The sequence below is a fragment of the Schistocerca serialis genome, chromosome 2 (assembly GCF_023864345.2).
Source record: "Schistocerca serialis cubense isolate TAMUIC-IGC-003099 chromosome 2, iqSchSeri2.2, whole genome shotgun sequence".
Classification (NCBI taxonomy): Eukaryota; Metazoa; Arthropoda; class Insecta; order Orthoptera; family Acrididae; genus Schistocerca; species Schistocerca serialis.
Window position 1 is genome coordinate 684,574,125 of NC_064639.1, and position 25,882 is coordinate 684,600,006.

At 42.4% G+C, this 25,882-nt stretch overlaps 1 long non-coding RNA gene across 1 annotated transcript in view; it reads right to left on the reverse strand.

The window, feature by feature from the left end:
* Positions 1–25,882, reverse strand: part of LOC126455666 (uncharacterized) — a 243,964-nt gene that overhangs the window by 41,909 nt on the left and 176,173 nt on the right. The gene's annotated exons all lie outside the window — the stretch shown is intronic.

Genomic DNA, 25,882 nt, shown 5'->3' on the forward strand with positions numbered 1-25,882 from the left:
CCCACTGGCTCGCTACTGACTCAGTAATTATAATGGACAAAAACAGAACTGACAATCTACAGATCGGGGCGTGGAATCTAACACCCCTTAATCGCACAGGTGGGTCAGAAAATTTATAAAGGGAAATGCATAGGCTGAAGTTACTTATAGGGGGGGGGGGGGAGTGAAGTTTGGTGGCGGGAGAAACAGGACTTCTGGTAAGGTAAATACAGGTGTATCAGTATATCAAATAAAGGTAATGCAGGAGTAGGTTTAGTAATGAATAAGGAAATAGGAATGCGGATAAGCTAATATGAACGGCCTAGTGAGCGCATTACCGTAACCAAGATAGATACCAGGCCCACACCCACTACAGTAGTACAATTCTACATAGCAACTAGCTCCGCAGATGAAGAGATCGAATAAATGCGTGATGGCATAAAAGAAATTATTCAACCAGCCAAGGGAGACGAAAATTTAATTGTGATGACTAACTGGAATTCGATACTAGAAGGAAGAGAAGGAAAAATAGTAGGTGGATATGGATTTGGAGAAACGAATGAGAGAGGAAGCCGCCTAGTAGAATTTTTCAAAGAGCATAACTTAATCATAAGAAACACTTTGTTTAAGAATCATGAAAGAAAGAAGAGACCTGGAGACACTGGAAGGTTTCAGACTGAATATATAATGGTAAGACAGATTTCTAATCCAGATTTTAAATTACACAATAAAAACTGTTTTGACTGCTAAATTATTTATTGAAAATCACGCTTTCACTCTTTTGGAGGATCATCATATTGTCTATAAAAACAAGAAACCAATTAGTAACAAACAGAGGAAGAGTTATGGTCCTGTCTTGCACCACTACGTAGGTAAAAAGAACTGAAAATAAATAGAAACCTACATAAAAGTAGCTGGATATGATACCCATCCGTCATAAAGCCATATGAAATGGAAAATGGACGCAACAGTAACTGGAAGTGTGATTCTAGCCGTCATAAAAACATAAAATGGTAGGAAGACCTAATTAAAAAGGAAATAAAACCGCCAATGTATCATCAAGAATCTACAGAAAGGTGGCGGAAAAATTTCACAGACCGTCGCATGTTACCTTGCAAGTACCATCTGACACCGGCACCGTTCTGTGCATTCTTGATGATATATTGGCGGTTTTCCTTTCTCTTAACTATGTCTACCTGTGTTTTTATGACGACTGAGCTACAAGTGCAGTTACTGCTGTTAATTTTCCGTTTTATATCGCTATAAAACCGGATGAGTTTCATATCCAGCTACTTTCACGTAAGCTATTATTTTCAGATCATTTTACCTAACGTAAATGATTGGTTTCCTGTTTTTATAGATAATATGATGATGCCTCAAAAAGATGATGTCACTGACATTAAATGATCTCACAATCAAGACTGTTTTATTCTGAAATAATTGGGAACTGCTACAATGCAATGCAATAATTTTCACAGATTTTAAACTGTATGACGTTTCCAGTGGCACATGTGTATTCCGACTACAATTTATTGGTTATGAACTGTAGATTAAAGTTGAATAAATTACAAAAATGTAAGAAATAAAGGAGATGGGACCTGGATAAGTTGAAAGAAACAGAGGTTGCTGAGAGTTTCAGTGGGAGCATTAGGCACTAATGACTATAACAGGAGAAAGGAACACAGTAGAACACGAACGGGTAGCTTTAAGACATGACAGTGAAGGCAACAGAGGATCAAAGAGGTAAAAAGACCAGGCCTAGTAGAAATCCTTGGTAACATAAGAGATATTTGATTTAATTGAAGAATGGAGAAAATTTAAAAATGCAGCAAATGAAACAGATGAAATGAAATGCAAATGCCTAAAAAATGAGGCTGAAAGGAAGCGCAAAATGGCTAAGCAGGAATGGCCAGAGGACAAACCCATATAACCGTGACGTCCTTCTGGAAGGACGTCACTCACTGTTACTTATTTTTGCGAATAACGCATTGTTGCAACGGACTGTGCCGCATTGTTATATGAAGTAGGCAGAGTCAGTTGCGCGCTGCGACAGTCAGTTTGACGCTGCCGTTCATAGTAAGAAACTGTGTCTTGAAAGTAGGGCCGCTTTTACCATTGACGAACTGACTGACCTTGTCATCGATGGGTATGTATATTTTCTTTCATATTGCGTCAATAATTCTGAAACTTGTCATATAATATCTTAAAGAATTAACCTATATTATTTATGGGTTCATATTACGTTTGAAAGTTTTCGTCAGTTGTAATTCAATAATGTTTTCAATCGTTCTTCCAGAAGAACGTCAGGGTTATATGTTGTCATTTTGTATTCACAGAAAACGATGTACACTGATGGACTTTTTGGACATGTTAGAATCAAAAGATAATGAAATACCTAATACTGGTGTGAATGTAGCGTTACACCCTCCTCTAAATTCAACTGATGACGTAACAGATGAAGATTCGGGTGCTGAAGAAAATCCAACTGTAGATAAATTACCAACAAGTCAGCTCAATGTTACTGCACTTTGTGATTTGGCCATTTCTACCAATGGTAATGCTGTGAATGCAACAAGAAAACAATCCTTTACTTCTGATGTTGTTCCGGGACCCTCCAGCAGTACAAAAACAGCAACAATAGCAACAATAACAACAACAACCACAAACAAACCAGTAAGGCTAACGAAGAATAAAGATCTAAACCTCAAGAAACATAACTGGAAAAGCTGTGAAATAGTTAATCCGGCACCTGCATGGCCTCTAATCTTCACAGTTGCAATGAAGAAAGGGCGAACACCGCTTAAATATTTCCAACAGTGTTTTGATAACGAAGTGCTTCAAATGATGGGTACTTACACATATCAGTACGCAGCCAAGAGAAATAGACTAGGTGATTGTTCAGAAGATGAGATATTGGTGTTTATTGCAATACTTCTGCTAAGTGGTTATGTAACAGTGTCACGCAGAAAGATGTACTGGCAATCAGATAAAGACAGTCACAACGACCTCGTAACAAATTCCATGTTCAGATATCGATTTGACTTTATCTTTTCCAATTTGCATGTATGCAACAATGACAATTTAGATAAATCAGACCGTTTTGGGAAAATCCGCCCATTTCTGTATATGCTGAATGATAGATTCAACCAATTTGCGCCTCACGTGCGGCATCATTCTGTCGATGAATCGATGATCCCATACTTCGGAAGTCACGGGTGCAAACAATTCATAAAAGGGAAACCAATCCGACGCGGATCCAAATTTTGGTGTGGAGGCACAAATGGTGGATATATTATTTGGCTCGAACCCTACCAAGAAGGTTGCAGGTGTAGTAAGGATTATGAAACGAAAGTATGGGGTACGGTGTGGTAATGACTTATGTTGACCAGTTACTTCCACATGTTCCATATCGAATATACTTTGATAACCTCTTTACCAGCGTTGAACTACTACATGACCTAAAAGAGAGGGGCGTGGAAGCAACAGGAACAATAAGAGGAAACAGAGTTAAGAATTGTACTCTATCATCTGTAGATAAAATGATAAAAGAAAATAGAGGATCATATGAAGTTTGTTCTGACTCAGCATCCGGGAATTCCATTGTTCGTTGGAATGACAACAATGTTGTTACTGTAGCCACCGACTTTGACAGAGTGAAACCACTACGCTCTGTAGCAAGATTTTCCAGGGAACAAAAGAAAAGGATTAGCGTGCCTCAACCTAACTTATTACACCCTACAATACTCATATGGGATGCATAGATCGAGCTGACCAAAATGTATCCCTATATAGATGCTGTATAAGAGGGAAAAAGTGGTACTTCCCGATCATTGCACATTTTATAGGCATTGCAGAGCAAAATGCCTGGGATTTTTTTTTTACAAGCACAACGACGAACCCATAGATCATCTGACATTTCGTCGTCGAATTGTCACTGCAATTCTTGAACGTAACAAAAGAGTCACTACCAACAGAGGACGTCCTAGTAAGAGGGCAAAACTAGATTCTAGATTTGATGGAAGAGAACATTATGTTGCTGAATTACCAACGGACGAGATAACAAAAAAGAAGAAGCAGCTGAAATGTCGAAGTTGGCACAAAAAACTACTACTATGTGCATAAAATGTGACGAACCAATACATGTTTGTTGCTTTTTGTCTTATCATACTAGTGCATAAAATATGTGTATTGGTTATTTTCTTTGTTTTTCGTATTTATTAGCTGTTGTAGCCCATAATTCAAATTTATTTATGTTTATTTGAAAGTATAAAAACCAAAATAAGTTAATTGTGCAATGTCATATATTTTAAAAACATGTTCCCTTATTGTCCTGACGGCCTTCTGGAAGGACGCCCATTTTTGGAAATACTAAATAAAAATAAATATTCAAATTTCTTTTTACTTTCTTCCTTACAACCTTGTGAATGAATGTGGATAAGATATAAATCAATTTTGAAAAACAAATAATTCAGGACTATCTGGGTTAGGATTTAGAAGCATGTATCACTTTAGGAAAGTTAGATACCACCAAAATGAAAATAAAGAGTCTTTTGGAGAAAAGAGAAGCAGCTGCATTAATATCAAGAGCTGAGATAGAAAACGATTCTAACCAAAGAAGGAATGCTGAAACGTAGGAGTAGTGTATAGAGGGACTCTGCCGGCCGAAGTGGCTGTGCGGTTAAAGGCGCTGCAGTCTGGAACCGCAAGACCGCTACGGTCGCAGGTTCGAATCCTGCCTCGGGCATGGATGTTTGTGATGTCCTTAGGTTAGTTAGGTTTAACTAGTTCTAAGTTCTAGGGGACTAATGACCTCAGCAGTTGAGTCCCATAGTGCTCAGAGCCATTTGAACCAACCATAGAGGGACTCTACAAGGGAGACGTACTTGAAGGCGATATTATAGAAACAGAAGAGGACATAGATGAGAAAATGAGGTTGGAGACATGATACTACGAGAAGAATTTGACGTAGCACTGAAAGACATAAATGGAACAAGGATCTGGGAGTAGACGACATTCCGTCAAAGCTACAGATAGCCTTTGGAGAGCCAGCCATAACAAAATTATTCCATCTGGTGTGAAAGACGTATGAGACAGGTGACATACCCTCAGATTTCAGAAAGAATATAATAATTAGAATTATAAATAAACTCTCTGTTTAATAGGTCATGGTTTGAAAATACTAACACGAATGCTTCATAGTAGAATGGGAAAACAGATAGAAGCCAACCTCGAGGAACATCAGTTCGGATTTCGGAGAAATGTAGGAACACGCGAAGCTATACTGACCCTTTGAGTTAATTTAAAGAATGGATTAAGATCAGGCAAACCTACGTTTATAGCATTTGTAGACTCAGAGAAAGTTTTTGACAACTTTGACATGAATACTCTCTTTAAAATTCTGAAGGTAGCAGGGGTAAAATACAGGAAGTGAATGCTATTTACAACTTTTACAGAAACAAGACGCTAGTTACAAGAGTCGAGGGGCACGGAAGGGAAGCAGTGGTTGACAAGGGAGTAGACAGGGTTGTAGCCTATCCCCGATGTTATTCATTCTGTAAATTGAATAAGCAGTAAGGTAAACTAAAGAAAAATTTGGAGTGAGAATTAGAGTCAAAGGAGACAAAAAGAAACTTTGAGGTTTGCCAATGGCATTGTAAATCTCTGAGAGACAGTAAAGGACTTGGAAGAGCAGGTGAATGGAATGGACAGTTTCTTGGAAAAAAAATACAAGATTAACAACAAAAAATCAGGGTAATGGAGTGTAGTCGAATTAAAACAGGTGATGTTGAGGGAATTAGATTAGGAAATGAGATAATGTAGATGAGTTTTACTATTTGGGCAGCAAAGTAACTGATGGCGGAAGTAGGGAGGCTATAAAATGTAATTGGCAATTGCAAAAAAGCGTTTCTGAAGAAAAGAAATTTGTTAACATCGAGTATAGATTTAAGCGTCAGGAAATCCTGTCTGAAAGTATTAGTATGGAGTGTAGCCATGTAAAGAAGTGAAACATGGACGATAAATAGTTTAGACAGGAAGAGATTAGTAGGTTTGAAATATGCTGCTACAGAAGAATACTGAAGATTAGATGGGTAGATCACGTAACTAATGAGGAGGTACTGGATAGAACTATGGGAAAGAGAACTTTGTGGCACAAACTGACTAGAAGAAGGGATTGGTTGGTAGGACACATTCTGGGACATCAAGCGATCACTGATATAGTATTGGAGGGAAGAGTATGGGGTAAAAATAATAGAGGGAGACCAAGAGATATGTAGAGCAAGCAGATTCAGAAGGTTGTCGGTTGCAGTAGTTATTTGGAGATCAGAAGGCTTGCACTAGCTTGAGTAGCCCTCTTCGGACTGAAGGTAACAATAACAACAGCAACAACGCTGGGCTGTAAGCATGCCGCGTATGACAACCAAAGGAGTCCCGCCGTGAGAAGAGCTGGTGCCGCAGACCATCAGTCCTGGCTGTGGGGCCACACGGCGGCGACAATCCGGTTGATATCCCCCTCTGTCCGGGACATCTCCAGACACGTCTTCGGTCTGAAATCTCATTGGTTGGGGTAGAATTACCTTCAGTGATGAGTTACGCTTCGAACTAAGGTACGGGCGTGTGGAATAAGTTCACGGATATGCTAGTGGCTCGAAGACTTCTAAAATAATAGAACCCCGAATGCTGTCCTCGACGGCGAAATTCATCAGAGGCAAGGGTATCGTCAGGAGTGCCTCAGGGCAGAGTGATGGGATCGCTGTTGTTCTCTATATACATAAATGATTTGGCGGACATGATGGGCGGCAGTTTGCGGTTGTTTGCTGATAACGCCGTGGTGTACGGTAAGGTATCGAAGTTGAGTGACTGTAGGAAGATACAAGACGACTTTGACAAAATTTCTAGTTGGTGTGATGAATGGCAGCTAAAATGTTGAGTAGGAAGATCCAACCTGAAATGTTCGAAGCGAGTATTACTGGTGTCTTGGTTGACACAGTCAAGTTGTTTAAATATCAGGGCGTAACGTTGCAAAGCGAGATGAAGTAGAACGAGCATGTGAGAACTGTGGTATGGAAGGCGAACGGTCGACTTCAGTTTATTGGGAGAATTTTAGGAAAGAGTGGTTCACCTATGAAGGAGACCGCATAAGGGACGCTGGTGCGACCTATTCTTGCGTACTGCTCGAGTGTTTGGGATCCCTACCAGGTTGGAGTGAAGGGAGACATCGTTGCAAATCAAAGACACCGGCTGCTCGATTTGTTACCGGTAGATTCGAACAACACGTAAGTGTTACGGAGATGATTCGGGAACTCAAATGGCAATCGCTGGAGGGAAGGCGACGTTGTTTTCAAGAAACACTACTGAGAAAATTTATAAATTTATAGAACCGGCATTTGAAGCTAACTGCCGCCACCAATACACATTCGGCTTAAGGTCCACGTGTAAGTAGCCTGTTTGTATGTTGGCAGCGAATAGACTGTGTTAATATCGCTGACAGCGCTCTGCGCCCTCGGCAAGAGAAGCTATGGTTGGACGGACTAGCAGTTAGCGAGTGGATATGGTAGTGTATGGACATGATATTCTTACTGGAGACTCTGTGTTGGTAGGACATGCATTGTAAGGTGACATGCAATTCTGTGTTTATAAGAAAATACGCTAGGAAATGTATGATGATGGATGATTTGTTGATAATGTATATAATTTTTGGATCTGTGTGTCACATGAATAAGGTAAAATTTTCTAAACACATCGTTTGCTCTTTAACGAAATCTTTATTTTGCTAACCATTTGCCTCCTAGTAGTTAGAGTCTATAGTAATTAGAATCATTTTATTTAGCTGGCTGCAGTTGTTACTTGTTGTAGTTGCTATAGTTCGTGTTATGAAGATTTTCTGTGAGGCAGGTAACTTATGAAAAAGAATGGGGTTTGCACTGTTGGGATTCGAGGTTTAAATGAGTTTAGGCAATTAACAGGCTTGGAGGTAGTTTCCTATTTCTTTAATTTCATATTTTTGATTTGTATTGTTGTTAGGATTTCTTGCAATTCGTAGCCATTCTTTTGTGCTAATTATTGGAAGTCTTGTGGTCAATGTATAGCAGTCATATTACGTTGGGCTCGTATACTGTGAGTAATAAATGAATAGGTGAAGTTTGAGTTGTCTTTGTCAGGGAAAATTCTGTAGCTCAGTGTTTAAAAAGAAAAATAATTTTGACTTAGTTTCACACGGAGATACGAGAAATTAGGGTTCACACGGACGCATATAGACAGTCGTTTTTTCCTCACTCTGTTTGGGAGTATCTAGTAGTGCTACAGAATACCCTCCGTCACGCACCGTACGATGGCTTGCGAACTAGATGTAGATGTAGACGTAGACTTGACCCCGATAAACAGCGAAGATGTGTGTACAGACGGTCCGGATTGTGTTGAGATACCAACCTGATCGTCGCCCGGCATACGACTCGACAGCCGGAAGTGATGGTGTGGGATGCCATTTCTTTTCGTAACAGTGGCCCCTTGGTTGTCATTCGCGCCAACCTTAGAACACAGTGGTAGGTCGACGGTGATATACACCCCGTTTTATTGCCCTCTGTGGCAAACTATCTCAGCAAGATAATGCCAGCCCGCACACGACGAGAGTTTCCACTCCTTATCTTCGTACTTGCCAAACCATACCTTTCCAGCAAAGTCGCTGGGTCTATCCCCATTTAAGAACGTTTAGAGCCTTATGGGTAGGGCCCACCAACCAGGTCGGGATTTTGACGATCTTATGCGCCAATCGGAAAGACTTTGGCACGATGTCCTCAGGAGGACGTGTAATAACTACCTAACAGCCCTGTATAAAGGTCAGAGGTGGACCTACGCATTATTTACTTACTCAGTTTGTGAATCTCTCTCTCTCTTTAATAAATCGTCCATTTTTTCTGAAATTGTACTCATTTATTTGTCTTCATATCTACATCACGCATACCAATTTCATGCCATTCGGATTATTCCTTCATGGTGCGTCTTTTTCGTTTTAGAGTGCTTTTTAGAAGTTCGGTATTAGTTTCCCAGTAACTAATTCTTCTTTGATGAATTATTTGTTGGCTGAACACCATTTAATATACCTGATTAAACCAGTCGCGACAGCAATATTCTCAATTCCAAAAGGTGTTTTTACTCCATAGTTATACAGCGAAATTTTGAACTGGTATTCGTAAGCATTATCCAGCACATGTACATAAAAAAGAATGTGTGTAACTTTGTGCATAATGTTTTCTCTGGTTTGTTGGGTTATATGTAGTTACTGATAAACATTTTCGGTTACGTTACCACTTCCATGTCAAAGGAGATATTTACTTTGTGTCTGCACATCACTTTCATAATGGAATACGTTTTTCCAACGTTATTCAACAGTACTGTATCCTTTTGACGAAGATAGACAGTTAAAACGTGATGATTTCCTTTTAACCCCCGAACTTGAAATGCACTAATAGTGTAAAACATCGCCGGACTATGTGGTCGAATGGTTCTAGGCGCTTTAGTCTGGAACCGCACGACCGCTACAGTCGCAGGTTCGAATTCTTCCTCAGGAAGTTCCAGTACAGCAATCGCGGCTGCCGCATCGCGGTCGCAAAGTGGGGCCGATGCAGTGCCAGATAAGTTTTACATTCTGACGATAATTTATGGATTTGTAGTTTTAGCTTGACGATGTCCTCTATGGTCAAACAATAGATACTGTTATTCTGAAGAAGGTTGGGTTATCCCGACTGAAACCTACGTAAATTTCTAGGTAAACGGTGCAACTGAGGCTGTTCATTATTAAAATTAATATTTATACAGTTTCTGACAGGGTATTGAAATGTTGTTGATATTTAAGTAAATAGATGACTTTACCTTGCACGAAATGTTACAGTTAATAAAAAGGAATATCCATAAAAAGTGGATTAGTATCAGATCGGGGCTCGACTCCAGTTAGTTCTAGGATTTATCATTTGTTTCGTCACGCGAAACAATTTACTAAAGTGAAATATGCGAAATGTGACGTGGTTCGCAGTCCACGTTAAACTGCAAGTGTCCCTCTATCTGGTTGTGGTATTCGAGTTGCCGGCACCTTTCCTTTTTTTAGTTCCACGAAGGAGACTACAGCGTATTTCTTCCTTCCTGATGACCTGTAAGGCGCTGGGAAGTTGGATCTCTTCATTCTGGTGGAACCTTTTACGGCTACAGCTTTACGAGGAATATACACTGGCCGCACATTTCGCACAGACGAGGAATCCGTGTAAATCTCGATAGCCGGAAGTTGGCTACAGCGGCATGCCTCTGCGCGCCGTCTAGGAAGGCAGATGTGGCGGGCAGAGGGGAGAGTGGGGGGAGGGGGAGAGGCCGGCGACCCGGGGGCGTGGCCGGCCAGACGCTCCACATTCCGCCAACGCCGCCCCCGCCAGCCGCGCCGGGTGGATGACCGGCCGGCTACTTGCCGCCGCGCCGGACCAGCCGCAGAAGCACCACTCTACGGCGGCTGATGGTGCTGCTGCGTCTGTGCACGCGTCTCCGCAGCAGCCGCTCCAATACTTCTGATCGCAACACGGCCGGCGTGTAAGATTCACCGTTCGTAACGATGTTATCGCCGATAGGAATTTAAGCGCCGGCCGAAGTGGTCGAGCGGTTCTAGGCGCTACAGTCTGGAACCGCGCGACCGGTTCGAATGTTGCCTCGGGCATGGATGTGTGTGATGTCCTTAGGTTATTTAGGTTTAAGTAGTTCTAAGTTCTAGCGGACTGATGACCTCAGCAGTTAACTCCCATAGTGCTCAGAGCCAATTTAAACTTTAAAACTGTCCTATCGCATGGCCAACGCGCGATACTACTTGAAAAGAGCACGAGGCATTCCCTTCTGTAAGGAAAGGAAGGAAGGAAAGACGGAATGAAGGTAGGTAGGTAGGAAGGAAGGAAGATTAAAATTTTAGCTCATTAACTTGGATTACGAAAGGATGCGGAAGCAAACCGGAAGTGCCCTTTTCAAAGGAACCATCCCAGCATACTCCAGAAGCGATTTAGTGAAATGACAGACAAGTTTGATCCGAACGGCCGGACGAAAATTTAAGACCCCATCCTGCCAAATGCGAGTACATTTTACTGTAAGACGTGAAAAAACATAGTTCCACAGATTTAAAAAAATAACTAATCTTTTAACGCTGTGTTCAAGCTGGGTGCCGTAACGTGTGCGTTGAAGTCGTTCTATAGGTGAAATGAGGGAGGAAGGGAGGGTGGTGGTATTCAGGTGTGTGTGTGGGTTCGTTGGTTGGTAGCTGGGGTGAAGGGACTGAACAGCGACTTCTTCAGTTCATTGTTTAAAATACAGTCGATCTGGCGTCAGTAATGTCAGCCAGAAATCTGATGGAATTGTGGTAGTACGAAGGACTGAGTCCTTAAAAGCAGTATTGATACCAAAGATGAGGAATGGTTTGGAGAGTATACGAATCGGGCCGATATGCATATCAGGAGCTGACGACGCCTCTCTCAGGGCTTGTCTACGACGAGCCACACCTCATCCACATCTGGCTCTCCCTCTTCTCTCACCCCCGTCCCCTCGACCCCCACGCGCCATCTCCATTAACTGCTAAATCAATAGCAGAATAAAAATACTTTCTAGCCGGGATATATGTAACAGTAAAAGTGAGGAAACTGAAAATGTTACGAACGTCATTCGGACCGACAAAATTAAAGCATTAAAGTAAGACGAGGCAAACAATGAGGTACGTAGGTGGGTGGTGGCAGTCTCATGCCCCACGGTGCTCAGCATACGATGGAGCGCCGGGCCAAGCCGACGTCGTCCACAACGTTTAATGCTTTTGACATCCATGGGGAACATGATGTTCCGGGACGTGTGTCTTCTGATGATTTGTAATATTTTTATGTGCCTGATTATCTTGGTTTTGTAACTAATTCTAGAAATTTTTATCTTGTTTCCTACAGATCTCCTGATGGCAGCGTCGAAAGCGCGTAATTTTGTAATAATAAAGTCAGCTTGCTTCCACTTAATGACTTTATCCTCACCGACATGCTCAGCATTTTACAGACTACACATATTTTTCAAAATGGTCACTTTCCTTCGTGACGTCATGCTATGTCTTAATACCGGCGCAGGTGCCTGAAGCTGCCATTGCGTCGTTTGGAATTTGCGGTACACATACCACATACACAACACCCCCCCCCCATTCCCCCAGTTTTTGTCGAAGAAATCAGTGCAGATATTAATTCATCTATAACGACACCCTCCCATCAAGAGTTTTCTAATAACATTGAACGTACTTCGCCCCTGAGTTTTATGGTAATAAATGACATGTTACCCCAGTATAACGATGGAGATCAGTACGAAAGTATGAACTGCACGTGCTATCGTTTGTCGACGGTTTCTTTTCGATTGCACGTTTTGGACTTGAGTGACAATGGAATAAGATTCAGACGGTAAACCTGAATATAAATTTTGGTTCAAATGGCTCTGAGCACTATGGGACTTAACATCTATGGTCATCTCTCCCCTAGAACTTAGAACTACTTAAACCTAACTAACCTAAGGACATCACACAACACCCAGTCATCACGAGGCAGAGAAAATCCCTGACCCCGCCGGGAATATAAATTTTCTTTCGTTATAAATCACAGAATCTGTAGTGAAATATGTACAAACTGTATGCTAAAATATCCAGTTTTATATTTTTGAAGCTTTTCTTCGAAGATTATCTAGCGCATTTGTATTGCATTTCTAACAAAATATTCAACAAAAGTACTTTTGACTGTCTTCGTGTGCGATGTGGAATTCCTGCATAGAAATAATAGAACATTGTACTGCTCAGGCTGTTGCGCACCTCTGCCATCGTTATGTTAAAGGACCGTTGCTAGACAAGTTGTGCACAAGTGGTTCAAATGGCTCTGAGCACTATGGGTCTCAACTGCTGAGATCATTACTCCCTTAGAACTTAGAACTAGTTAAACCCAACTAACCTAAGGACATCACACACATCCGTGCCCGAGGCAGGTTTCGAACCTGCGACCGTAGAGGTCTCGCGGTTCCAGACTGCAGCGCCAGAACCGCGCGACCACTTCGGCCGGCGTGCACAAGTGGCTACAAGGGCATAGCATCCATCAGATAAGTCAACGAAGCGACATGCGATATCTGTTATGAATTTGAATAACTACTTACATCTAAACAATAAGGGAGTGATGCTATGTAAATCAATCTTCGTGTTGCTTTTTTATTCGACTTATAAAATGCATTCTATCTCCCTTATTAAAACATTTATGTCGCCTAATTATACAGAGTAATCACTCCGACTCCTAACAAAACTGGAGTTTGGTAAAACTTTCGACGTCGGCTCGCAACGTTGAGGTAATGTAGGAAATGCTGTTTAGGAATTTGAGTGCACCGAAATTTACCCCTTCAATCCCAACAAAGTACCCTAACACAAATTCCTACCTTTGCCCAAATTCGAAAATGACGAGTCCCTCTCAGTTACCCCAGAATCTGAAGTAAACCAGAACCAGTCCTCCAAGAAATTCGTAAAGTCAGATACTACAACAACTGTTTTGACAACCCCTACGAAAACCGACCGGTACCACTCGAGCGAGAAGTGAAAAAAAAAATTCTGCTTGCTATCTGGTTTCACCAGTTCATCTCAGCTTTGCAAGAGGGAAGAGTAAATTGCATTTTGAAAACATCCACAGAAAGGAGGTCGACGGTTGCAGAAATGCGCTGCATGTTCAAGGGAAATCTTCAAATCAAAACGAGGGTTCATTTCATCACTACCTCAAGCTGAGTCGCAGGAATAAAGCATACCTCGTGGATTCTGCAACATCAAATGTTACGACACTAGATCTGTGAAGAATGGGGAACGGATCACGTGTTATAAGTGCTAGGAGTGATTTCACGGAAGTTCTGTGAAAGCTGCTGGTTGTAATCCATTCCGCTGTGGAAAATGCATGTTACAACTGCTGGAAAAGTTAAAAAGTCTAATCTGCCATATTCGGTATAACTGTGTGGCAGTTTACAATGATTCGCGTAGTCCCCTTTACGATTCAATAGCCCCATAAATTTAATTTTTCCGTTTGGGAATTCTAAATTTCACTATTTACAATGAAGAATAGCCAATTAAGCAATGCACATTTCTAATACAAATAACTATGATCTATTCACCATTTCTTATTTAACATACGCACTGAAATATTTATTACCATTTTGGACCAAAAAGTTGAAATGTTTCACTTAGCCCCATCTCATTCTCTTGATTTTAGGTTTCAAATGGTTCATACATAAATTTTAATGTAAGACGCAAGTGTACCTATAATTGAACTTGTATGTTGGAAGAATGTCAAAGCAAGGTTTAGAGAATTGCTCATTGTAGTTGTCACTGCAAGTGCGCTACTGTCTCTTATATCTCCGAAAGTTCGTGAGAGAAATAAAAGAAGAGAATAGGGTTGAATGGAAACATAGAAACATTTTTCCTTCGATACATACATCGTTGTAACTATTTTGCCACTGTGCATACAATACAGATGACGATAGCTGTTGCAAACCCAGAAGTATCAGTGCAACAGCGAAAGAAACATCTCTCACTGGTAAGAATAAAAATCCTAATGGTTAACTGCCGAAGCATTTGCATCAAAGTGGCAGAGTTCGTGAAACGTCCCCTTAGAAAAATTTATACAAGACTGTGCTTAAACTGACACACAATATTTTGTTAGCGCAACGCAATCTGACTTTCAAAATTCCCTACAAAAGAATGGCCCTGACTAACATTTAACTATACCTTTCACAAATCACTTACCTCACAAAAATCTTCGCTACTCAAGCTACTGCAATACAGCGAGCGCCACTACTGCCAGCTAAATAAAAGATTCAAATTATGGAAGGCACTAACTACTGATAGGGATAGTTAGCAAATGAAAGATATTAATAGAGAACAAACAATGTATTTACCTTGATATCATCATATATAAATATAGCAGTTCATGACAAATTTCAAAACTCCGCCATCTCTCTCCCCACATCCACCACTGCTGGCGGCTCACCTCCACCTGCGCAACGCTACGCGCTGTTCACATCCAGCTGCCGCTGCCCAACACTACAATGGCGAGTATTACAACAATGCAAAGCAGCCACAGACTGCACACAGCACAGACAGTGATTTTCATACAGAGGTGGCGTTACCAATAAAAAAACCTAAACAGCCTACTTACATTCGAAGCGCTCATGGAAGACAGTGAAGCTCGCGAAATACTAGGTACAGAAAGCTGGTTGAAACCTGAAACTGCTCGCACTGAGATTTTTGGGGAAAATTTAAGTGCTTATTGAAAGCATAGGCAAATGGGAAATGGAAGTGGTGTATCTGTCGCAGCAGTGAAATTCAAATCCACCGAGATAAAAATGTGAGATGGTTTGAGCACGACTCGGCATCACGAGAGGGCATAAAATAACTTGATTTGTCTATCGTCCACCCGACTCATCTCCTGATGTAACCGAAAACTTTAGAAAAAAAAAAACTCGAATTCACTTATACGTAAGTTTTCAAATCGTTCTGTATTCATCGGTGGAGAATCTAACTATCCAACAATTAATTGGGGAAAATTACAGTTTTGTTAGTGGTGGACATGGCAAGACAACCTGTGAAACATTACTAAATGCCTTCTCTGAGAACTACCTAGAAAAGATAGCAAACCCACTCATTATGGAAATACATTCAATGGCAACGAAGAGACCTAACCTCTTTGAGGATGTCCACTTCGAAACTGGTATCAGTGACCATGATGTGATTGTGGCAACAGTGATTACTGAAGTACAAAGGACAACTAAAACAAGCAGAAAGGTTTATACTTTCAGTAAACTAGATAAAAATCATTAGTGTCGTATCTCAATGAGGAACTTTAAACTGTCAGCACTGATAAGGAACAAGTAGAGGGACAATATTTGACTACGTGCTCTATAAATACGTACCCAGTAGCACGATTCATTATACGAGGGTCTCTCCATAGTATACAGTCACTGTAAAGAAACTTCTAAAGAAACAGAGTATTGCATAACAGGTGTAAAACAAAGCGTAGAGCTATGGATAGAGGAGCGCTCAATGAAACGCTTTGGACTCTCAGGAGAGCAATGCATGATACCTTCAATGACTACTACAGCTCAAGATTGTCGAATGATATTTCACAAAACCAAAATAAATTCTGGTTAATTGTGAAGACTGTTAGAGGCACCAAAGTTAGTGTCTAGTCCCTAGCAAATGAGACAGGAACTGAAATTGAGGGTAGCAAAGGAAAAGTTGAATTGCTTAACTCGTTTCAAATGTTCCATTACAAATAAAAACCAAGTATAACTTCCGTAACTGAATCCTGGTACCACTCAATAAATATTAGTGTCAGTGTCGTTGAGAAACAGCTGAAATTGTTAAAACTGAACGAAGCTCCAGGGCCCGATAGAATCCCTATCACAGTCTATACCGAACTTGCGGCTGAGTTAGCCACTCTCTCACTATAATCTGTAATAGATGCTCCGAGCAAAAAACCTTTCCTAGTTCCGGGAAAAAGGCACAGGTTACACCAGCTTACAGGAAGGGTTGTAGAAGTGATCCACGAAACTACCGTTCCGTATCCTTGACATCGATTTATTGTACAATCTTAGAACATATTCTGAGCTCAAACATAGTGAGGCATCCTGAACAGAATGACCTCCTCAGTGCAAACAGGATGGTTTACGGAAACATCGATCATGTGTAACCTCACTATTTCTTTCCTCACATGACACATTTAAAGTCATGCGGTTGCAGTATTTCTCGATTTCTGAAAAGCATTTGGCTCAATACCACATCTACACTCTTTGTGGGAAACACGATCATATGGGGGTATTAAGTTAAATTTGTTACTGGATTGAGGACTTTTTGGTGGGGAGGAGGCAGCATTTTATCTTGGATGGAGAGTGATCGTCAGATGATGTAGCTTCTGGTGTGCCCCAAGAAAGTTGTTGGGACCCTTGCTCTTCATGTTGTGTATTAATGACCTTGCAGACAACAGTAACCTCAGACTTTTTTCATATTATGCAGTTCTCTATAAGAAGTACTGCCAAAGAAGCTGCATAAATGTTAGTCAGATCTTAATGTATTTAAAAAAAAATCTCAGGACGTGCTTGACCGATTTACTTCATAGTTTTACGCTATACTGTAATAAACGTTCGGACAGACATGTGCCATATCTTCTTTTTAACACAAATACGTACAGGTGCAAATGCCTGTGAGCACTATGGGACTTAAGCATCTGAGGTCATCAGTCCCATAGAACTTAGAACTACTGGAGCCTAACTAACCTAAGGATATCACACACATCCATGCCCAAGGCAGGATTCGAACCTGCGACCGTAGCGGTCAGGCGGTTCCAGATTGCAGCGCCTAGAACCATTCCGTCACACTGGCCGGCAATATGTACAGGGTTTCTATTAAATACAACTGCGAGGAATACAATGCTATGCTGTGCTGTGCTGTGAAAATGTGAAGTTTCGTTTCCTCTCCCTATCAGGTGTAACTAAGACAACAGGGAATGTAAACCACTAGACAAAATGTTTCTATCACATATGTTCTCTCTATACACAGAGTATTAAATGAATTGTATACACAACGCCGTGCGGCTTTGTCTCTTCCCCGACTACATTTTTACAGGAAACAGGAAAGGTGGATTCATAGCTTATTGACTGATGTTAGAATACTACTACAGAATCTGGATAGCCCGAAACTTTATAATTCCTCCCGTTTACATATTAAAACTGTGTGAAATACTGTCATTCAAGCTACTGTCCTCATAGCTCTAGCAGCTGAGGGGATCTCTCTCGTACCAAGCATACCAAGGATCAGAATCGATTTATACATTCATTTTAACCAATTTCGGTTTCCAATGAAGGTTTCGTTTACAAAATGATAAACGAGGGTCAAGTTCAGAGAGATGGGAGAAGAAGAGACGGACGGGGAAGGGGGCGGGAGGGGGGGGATGCCAGGAGTTTAGGATGTTTATCCAATTCCCATGCATGTTTAGCAGTTACCGCATTCGGTAGTAAGGCATCAAAGTATCAACAATGTTCCTTAGATTAGCCTCCACATATAGACAGGAAAACGTGGAGAAGAACTTTGACGTGGTAGTGTGTATAGATTTCTATGAGGAAGTTGAAGAGACACGTCGTTGAATATTTCATCTCTAATTTAAACAACTGTCAGCTTATTCCATGTGATTCAGGAGGGAACTGAGGTGCCGAGAGGTGACTTTAGGAACAATTTTTAACAGGATACTCTGCAATTATATGTGCTGCTGTTCGTGGTTTCTGAGATACAGCTGTTTTTCGTGATTGGCGCACGGCTCGATTCCACCTTAATACCCGGACCCATTACGATGTATTTGTAATTTGAATGAACAGCATAGTTGCATGAGTTACTAAGACAACCGGGGTTATGGTCAGTAAAAGGCCGCTTACAACCTTCAAGATGGCGACGACAATATAGACCCTTAAAGCCGCAGACAAGTGTAAATATTTCACTTACCCAATGGAATAACGGAAACGAGACAACACAGGGAATTAGGAGATTTTGGGCGGCGATAAACTAAAAGTAAGTCCAACATCACTACGAGAAACATATAATCGAAAAATAACGCACACGAACTCCTGCAGGATAAACCGAACAAGAAAGAGAGAAAGGAAAAAAAAAAATTAGACTTGAATACTGCATTAACCTATATGATTCAAACGAAGTCTGACGAAGTCTGCGACACACACACACACACACACACACACACACACACACACACACACACACACACACACACACACACACACAGAGAGAGAGAGAGAGAGAGAGAGAGAGAGAGAGAGAGCACCTCACACATTCGGCGATGAATCAAGATGTTGCAGTCTAATAGCACTAGGCCTATTTTTCGCCCGTAGCAGTACCAAGTCTCCTTGGAACTTAATTTTACAGTTCGATTCATACTTGCAAACAAATAAGAAACACACAAAATTAATTTTTAAAAAACCAACAAACTACAAACGAGAAGTGCTAATACAAACCGAATAACCAAAACATCCACCACAAGGGTGCGCCACTGTTCACAGAATGCCCCCTAGAAAAACAATCTGTTTTAAATACGCTACGGCTCCATGTCGCCATCTACGGAAATAAACAGCCAAATATTTGTAAGAACCAAGATTATAGTATGATTGCATCTCGTTTCTCTAGTAACAATGTAACCTGTGTCCTCGGCTTCTTCATTGACCTTCCTAAATCATGACGTATCTGTAACAAAGAACATAGTATACACCAATTACTAAGACAGCCACTGACAGCATTTAATAACAGACCGCTTACATACTTCACATCGTGAACAGATCAAGTCACACAGGACGTCACTGGTCAAAGGCGACTAATGGGAGGCCGCCCGGGATTAGCCGAGCGGTCTCAGGCGCAGCAGTCGTGGACTGTGAGGCTGGTCCCGGCGGAGGTTCGAGTCCTCCTTCGGGCATGGGTAATTTAGGTTAAGTAGTGTGTAAGCTTAGGGACTGATGACCTTAGCAGTTAAGTCCCATAAGGTTTCACACACACTTTTTTGACGAATGGGACCCGACCATGCGCTTGACCAGCTGTTTCAAACTCACGAGATTTACAGTTTCCACCGGCTGAAAACGCACTTCTCTCTTTCTAAGAGATTCACACACTGGAGTGATGGGCCAAACCATTGTGATTAGTCACAGACAGAAAGGTCGGATCATTTTACTACTGCAGTTTGTAGTACGCGCTGTGTTGCCAAGAGAAAAGTGATACCTAGTTCGTCTACGGCAATGGCAATTGAAGTGTGCGAGATACTGCTAGCGAGTAACAGTGACACACTCTCGAGCGACAAACACTGTTTCCGACGCTCTTCGGAACACTTCGTGAGTATTGCAGTTAGTTCAGTGTTTGTGCTCTGTCGTACGGACGGTGTCGAAAGGATGGAAATACGTACCCTAGTGCGTACTTTTGTAATTTATTGTGCCGCCTCTTGCGATTGCTGTCTCATCTAAAATGCAGAGTGTCAACTGCGGATCTTGAACAGCCCATATCTCGAAAGGTACCGATTATCCGGGCATATCTTTGTAGTAACTTTTCTTATAGTTTTGACCAATACTACCCCCTGTAGAATTGTGTACTGTTTTACTTACTACATCCTGTGTGTGGCCGGCCGAAGTGGCCGTGCGGTTCTAGGCGCTGCAGTCTGGAACCGCGAGACCGCTACGGTCGCAGGTTCGAATCCTGCCTCGGGCATGGATGTGTGTGATGTCTTTAGGTTAGTTAGGTTTAACTAGTTCTAAGTTCTGGGGGACTAATGACCTCAGAAGTTGAGTCCCATAGTGCTCAGAGCCATTTGCACCATTTGCACCTGCGTGTACTCGACAAAATTGTGTCTCATGTTCTGGATGATTTCTAACATAGTTCTGCTCTTACGTACATGAAAATTTACTTGAAAAATGGCTTCGAAAGCTGAAATTGTTCTGAAGTCATATTATAAACTCATGTTATAGTATACATACTAGTAAGAAATTGTTTGTTGACGATTATTCATAGAATACTAACAGCTGGGAATCTGACCTGAAAAACCAAACATTATGACAGAAGAAAATGGTAAACGCTTTGGCACAGGCAAACAGCGGTTATATTTACTATCGTGTTAATTTCCGCGAAATTGGTTTTTACTGTAGGAAACGAATGAAAACGAAGGTTTCATGTAGATTTGATGTATCCTGGTAATCAGTTGCCAGCTTATAATGAAAATCTCCGTAATTAGTTATTATAGAAATGTTATCATTTGGGCCGAGAAATAATTTCCTGTAGAAATAAATTCTATAGATTATTTGTAGCTTGTCATCGCATTCTGAACTATGAAACCAGTAACACATGTTGAAGACCTGCTTCTCTACCACGTCACTTTTCGGCACTGTGTCTTTCGCGAGTTATTTATGAAATGGCATTCGCCGTGGAAGAGGATGTATGAAAATGTCAACTGTTAATGAAAACGTACGAACAGTGGCCATCTTAAACATTTAGAGCAAAGGTGGTGCGATGGAAGTATCTCTAATGTGCAGTCTGCCAAGCGGTGTTAAGTTTACTGCTGGCGTTTAACAGAAGGAAATTACGGTTCGCACAGGGTGAACGTACGCCGCCCCCCGCCGCCCTGAGTTATTTCAATATAAACTGCGCCTTCTCCCTAGTTTGTATTCCTGCCAGGAGGAACCGCCTTGCCCTAGGAGAAATTACATCCTGGACGGCGGTTGTATTTCTCGTCTGATTACTCCGGTGCACTCCTCCGCGAATTGGAGATGGTTTATGATAAACAGCCGAAGGTGGTGGTTATCGCGGTGCAGAATCGGAGCAGCGCCGGTGAACGAGCTCCGCGGGACGTGCAGTTAGTTAATGCAGCCGCGATACGCATCGCCTTCGCCATCAGCCGCTGCTGTGCCGGGCTGCGGGCCCGCCGTAATTGCAGCCGGGCCGGCGCACTCCAGCAGAGCACGGCACGCCACGGCACTTCATCGCGTCCCCTGTCTGGGGTCGTCCTCGGCATATTCAAACTGCTCATCCGGGACCTGCTGGCGCTAATATTGATAGCCCACCACCCACTGTCCTCGCTGCTAATACACAGGACTACAAAGACCGCGCTTAAGCGCACGTAAGTAATTCACACATATACTTCGTGAATTCTGGGGCAAGGCGAACATTTCTCGTCCTCGCAGTGCAACACACGCGGGCTTACAAATTATTTGTCGATTTTAGATATCGATATTTTACCAAGTATTACATACAAAATAGTGAATGATACATTGTATGGGAAAGTATTTTAACAAGTTTCTTACACACTGTTACAAGTAGGGTGTGTAGCTTTCGGTGTGTAGCTTACGGGCGCTCAACATGGAGGTCATCAGCGCCCTGAAACATTTTAAAAGAAAAAGGAATGTGGATAAACGACTGTAATTGTTGTTTCGCAGTAAAAAAATGACAAGCATTCACTCCTTCCCACCACACTTGCATTCACTCACACGGACAAACGGGGAGAAGTGCTATACATGGTGAACCATGCTGCGGCTCGCGTTGGTGCTGTTTGTAGGTTTCCGCCCTTTGTTGGAGACGAGACGGTATCGTTTAGTTGGTATGGTTGCGGTTGTTTGTCATCTTCTCGTGTTGACTGGCGCCACTCGGTCTCGCAAGCGTTGCCTGTTCGCTAGTGGCAGCAGCGGTGATTATAGATATATTTACTAAGACGGTATCTGTTCTTTCGGACATGTCCGAAAGAACACATACCATCTTAGTAAATATATAGTTAAGGCTCACCGGCCATTTGACCATCTTCTTCTGTGCGAATGCACAAACAGTGCCCGAACTCTTACGGGAATCGGCAACGCGCCGCAAGTAATGAGTATAATGGGCGGGGCACTATGAATGTAGTGCGCGACAATACGTTGAGAATGTGGGTTTCGCGGGAGGCGTGCCAGAGATAAGCCCCTGCAGTCGCGCTATCCTCTGTGTCCTAGGTGGCTCAGATGGATAGAGCATCCGCCATGTAAGTAGGAGATCCCGGGTTCGAGTCCTTTTCATCTGTCCCCGTTGACGTATGTCAACGCCTGTAAGCAGCTCAGGGTGTTCATTTCATTGTAATTTGTTTGTCGATATGTAGTAACTGTTGCCCTATCTTCGGGCCGACATGGTTGTTTTGGCTGGGTTGTGTAAGAGGCGAGTTCGGTTGGGGACTCAGGAGGAGCCAGGTCAGGAGCCAGGTCCGCGCAGTGCGGAAACACGCCGGGACCACTGGTGGCACGCATGGACTGCCGGATGGAAGGGCTGTGGTCAAAAGGGTGCACGACCTCGTCGTAAACCAGATCCAGCAAGCTTCAAGATGAGTGCATTTCAATCCAAGTAGAGCAGAGTCAGTCATCCGTGTGGGCCCCATAGTACGTATGTGATGTGACAGATCTGCAGTTTGATGGATCTGCGTACAGCTTAGTACTTGAAGACTCTATTGTGTAAAAACCACGTGGCTCAGTGATTAGACGGTGTCGTTACTCACCTGTGAATTAATAAAGCGGTGAAGAGATTTGCTTCATTCTGCCTACCATCGTCATAGTTGTCACAGTGAGCTCAGTGTGCGTTTGTGTGCCTAATGAATTTGATGTCACTCACTTGGTACTTGGGTTTTGCTCACTTTGCGATTGTTTCCGCAGTGACGTGTGGTTGCTGATTCTGGTTAGTTACATTTCGGTTTTGCCTCACACGCAAATCGAGTGGGTTGGTTACGGCTAGTTTGTCTGGTGTTCTGTAATGTGACTTGTTTGTTCAGATTTTCGGGTTTGTGGAATCGGACGGAAATGTGGTAGCGGTTCCTTTCTCGTTCTGGGTGCTCTAAACACAGTATTCTGGGGACACAGTGCAGACCACCGATTCCGGCTTCGGCGTGTTGTTCCATCGTTGCATTTGGTTTATCGGACGTCAGGTAGCTTCAGAACGATTATCATTAGTCATTTTTTAGACTGCCACTCTCTTGTGAAGTGAATACAACTCTTGGCTGCCTATCTCATTGCTCGCGAAAGTGTTTGTTGCAGGACCTTCTCAGAGGTCGATTCCTGGAGCACCGTCTATGAGTGGTCCTTGTGTTTTATTATTGTATTATTCTTTACCATATCTTGTAATGCCTACATTAAAGGTTATGTATGTCTAGTTATACGCTACTGGCCGTTAAAATTGCTACACCACGAAGATGACGTGCTACAGACACGAAATTTAACCGACCGGAAGGAGATGCTGTGATATGCAAATGATTAGGTTTTCAGAGCATTCACACAACGTTGGCGCCGGTGGCGACACCTACAACGTTCTGATATAAGGAACGTTTCCAACCGATTTCTCATACACAAACAGCAATTGACCGGCGTTGCCTGGTGAAACGTTGTTGTGATGCCTCGTGTAAGGAGGAGAAATGCGTACCATCACGTTTCCGACTTTGATAAAGGTCCGATTGTAGCCTATCGCGATTGTGGTTTATCGTATCGCGACATTGCTGCTCGCCTTGGTCGAGGTCCAATGACTGTTAGCAGAATATGGAATCGGTGGGTTCAGGAGGGTGATATGGAACGCCGTGCTGGATCCCAACGGCCTCGTATCACTAGCAGTCGAGATGACAAGCATCTTATCCGTGTGGCTGCAACGGATCGTGCAGCCACGTCTCGATCCCCAAGTCAACAGATGGGGACGTTTGCAACACAACAACCATCTTCACGAACAGTTCGACGACGTTTGCTCAGCTGTTTGAAAATCAAATAACGTAGAGGTTTTCCAGCACTGTCATTTATAAATTTTTCTAAGGGGATGTTTCATCACGTATCCCTGAAGAAAATAAAAGTCAAAGCGTAAGATTAGGAGACCATGGGGCCACTTTAAGAGTTCTGAACCGTTCTGTGTGCAGCGCCAAATCCACTTGTTTGATATTTTCTCGTTCAGATGGCGACACACTATACCAGTGAGGTGGATCGCCGTCTTTATGGAATATGAGGTTTTGGGTACCCGCTACCACAGTAGGAAACAGCCTGTTTTGCAATATGTGTAGACACATTGTAACGGTCACAGTCCTCCTAGGAAAACACTTCGCGACGTGAAGCAGCACAGAAGGCATTTATTCACGGCATTTATTCACCTTTGGAGAATCTCTTTCGATCTCGACTGCTCCACTGGGATTTTCCGAGCCTCATATGCGGGCACTGTGGCGATTCACTTCACCGTTTGTGTGGACTGTTGCCTAATCACGGAAAGCGAGTCAGGGGTTTAAATTAGCCGTGTTCCATTCCTTCCTGGAGAAGTTCACAGAATACGCGAATTGCGCTGCGGTCGCTTGCACCAGCGGCCTGCGATATGGTGTCTGGTGTAACTGCTTGCGCAATGAGAAACTGTTCAGTGCAGAATGACCAGATCCTGACTTGCATTACTCGTAGATTTCTTTGTGCTACGTAGAAACGTCTCCTGGAAAGACTGTTGTTTCAACTACGACAGCTCCTCGTTCGGAGCTTAACCCTTAATAGAAGCAACTTGCGTCCTTTAACTGACCGTGACAAAGCAGAATCCTGTGAAGGGTTGGTAGCTGGAGGCTGTACGGTTTTCGGACGCACGCTGCACGGCAGTGACGGATTCGGCCTTCTCGTATTTCAGTACACAAAATTCCTTCTGCTGTTTACCCGCTATTTTGCCCGCATGAAAAATCATATTTAGCCCTGAAATGACAAGGACAAAACTTTAAAATACATTACCTTCATTGGTTATTGGTAGACAAAGATGGGCATTATGTATTTCGAGCTCTAAGACGTCAACACCCAATGAATCCGTCACGACGTACCTTCTGGTTTCCGACAACCGCACTCCTTTTTGACTTAATAGAAAAGAAGTATCACTGCAATACTAGAGTTTAAGTTGAAAGCTGGATGAGTCTACCTTTAGAATAGAAAGAGGTCGAATAAGCAGCTATAAATGTCTCACAGTTTACCCCTAGAAATCAGTCAGTGACATCCTCCATATAGTACCTATCTCTCCCCTTGCAATTTTCACAGGTTTGGAGCCCTAAGAAGACAGTCTCGGCCATCGGTTTGCTTCGAAGAGGTGCCCGCCTGTAATTACATATTTTGCCGAAACTTGGGGTATTACTCAGTGTGTATGTTACTGTGGAAAACTAGTGAGTATTTACTGTGCTTGTACGTTAGTTCATTCTTGATAGTGTGATTGTTCTTGACACATAGTAAATGCTACACACTACGGATAACTTTACTTTCGCAGTTATTCTAAGTACCATATCTGTAAGTGATTAATGTAGTGTATAACTGGATAACAGCTTTCTCC